The sequence below is a fragment of the Lactuca sativa genome, chromosome 1 (genome assembly GCF_002870075.4).
Source record: "Lactuca sativa cultivar Salinas chromosome 1, Lsat_Salinas_v11, whole genome shotgun sequence".
NCBI lineage: Eukaryota > Viridiplantae > Streptophyta > Magnoliopsida > Asterales > Asteraceae > Lactuca > Lactuca sativa.
In genome coordinates, this window is record NC_056623.2 from 49,830,197 (window position 1) to 49,832,331 (window position 2,135).

The window sequence follows — 2,135 nt, forward strand, 5'->3', positions numbered from 1 at the left end:
TCCCTCATGAATCAGCTCTTGAATCTGTCAGATTTTCGCTCCATATCAGCTTAACAGTCTTCTAGCCGCCTTCTAGACCCTCAAAACAGTAGCTCTGAGGTTTCTTGTTGCACAAGTCAAAGTGGATTGTAAGACCTATCATTACGGTGAATTTTCGAATCAATTTATAGATTTCAGCAACACTACGACGCGATTAGGCTTTGCCGTGACGCGGGAAACGGGATTCCGTATTGTACACAAACTCGTAATCTGGAAAAAGAATTGTTGACTTTTCCTTTTTTTAAAGGGGCACAACGTGCTTTTTGGTTGTTTTCGATTATTTGTCGTTTTTCATCATTTTCAACTCCATTCTATTCCTTTTGCATCCCAACTATGATTTTACATATAATTATCCATTTCAAAGCATATTAAGTATCATATATCTTTAAATAAAACAATTTAGTTAAATATATAAAGATAATGGCCTAAAATATATCGTTAAATAATGTCATATCTTTAATCCTCGTGAAGTTTATTAGAAAACTAAAAAATAATCATATTTACTAATAAACAAAAACACCGCCATTATTATGTGTGTGTAAATGAGAACTAAATATTGTATTGTAATGATTTTGGAGTGTCGGTGTAACATTCCCCACTGGCATATTTCACAATATTGTTCACTTTGGGCACCCGACAAGTAAACTTTCCAGTGAGTACCTACCTTGGAATTGCTCTTGCCCGAGCACACTTGTCCGTTGAGTTCTTATGGATCTATTGCCCTCATGGCTTTAAAACATCTTGTAACTTGAAATGTACCCACACCTATTATAAGGAATGTTTAGTTCTCATTCCCAGCTAATGTGAGATCAGGTGTATGTAGCCACCCACATCCATCCCCATTATAGGGTTCGACATCCTTGTCAAACACATAGACTCGTGCCCTAGCTCTGATACCATTTATAGCATCCTCCTCTGGCGTGTATCATAATAGTGTCCGCTTTGGGCTCCTGCTACAAAAACTTTCTAGTGGATTACCCATCATGGAATTGCTCTTGCTCGGGCTTATTTAAATGAATATTATTCATGAGATCTGTTGCCCTCACGAATTTAAATCGTTAATAAGGAAGGTATCCACACCCTTATAATGAATGCTTAGTTTTCCTTCCCAAACGATATGGGATCAGATGCAGGTAGCCATACACATTTACCTTCCCCTTTATAGGGTGCAATGTATCCGTTGAATACATCGACCCATGACCTAGCTCTGATACCATTGTAACATCCCCATTGGAATGTATCATAATATTATCCATTTTGGACACCCGGCACAAAACTTCCCAACGGTTCAACCATCCTGGAATTGATCTGGTTCGAGCTAGCTTAACCATAGAGTTCTTATGAGATCTATTGCCCTCATTGCTTTAAAACACATTGTAACACGGAAGGTATCCACACCCCTTATAAGGAATGATTAGTTATCCTTCCCAACCAATATGGGATCAGGTGTAGGTACCTAACAAGGATAACACATACAAAGAAGATTACCATGATCCTTATGCAAGGATGACACATACATATCGAGAAATGGTCCATTTTTTATGTGGGTGACTACTTGCACCTAATCCCACATTGGCTAGGAAGGGGAGAACTAAACATTTCTTATAGAGAGTGTGGATAGCTTCCCTGTCATAACATGTTTTAAAATAATAAGGATAACAGATCTCGTAATAACTCTACAGTTAAGCGTGCCCAGTCAAGCACAATTCCAAGATGGCGACCTAATGAGAATCTTTCATGTCGGGAGCCTAAATCGAACAATATTGTGATACATACTAAAGTGGGATATTACAAATGGTATAAGAGATAGGATACATGCCGATGTGTTCTACAGAGCCGTCAGGCTCTATAGACATGGATGGCTACTTGCACTTGATCCCACATCAGCTAGGAAGGATAACTAAAAATTCCTTGTAAAGAGTGTGAACACCTTCAATGTCACAACATATATTAAAAACGCGAGCAAAATAGATCCCATAGGAACTCTGCAATTATGCGTGCCCGAGTGAAAGAAATTCCAAGATGGATAACCCGTTAGGAAGTTTTTGTATCGAGATCCCAAAGTAGACAATATTGTGATACATGAAAGAGGGGAA

At 38.4% G+C, this 2,135-nt stretch overlaps 1 non-coding gene across 1 annotated transcript; it reads left to right on the forward strand.

The window, feature by feature from the left end:
* The first annotated feature begins 1,482 nt into the window (after positions 1–1,482).
* Positions 1,483–1,581, forward strand: LOC111909234 (U6 spliceosomal RNA). The gene has a single exon (XR_002856135.1). It is a non-coding gene; the product is annotated as a U6 spliceosomal RNA (small nuclear RNA).
* Positions 1,582–2,135: the final 554 nt, after the last annotated feature.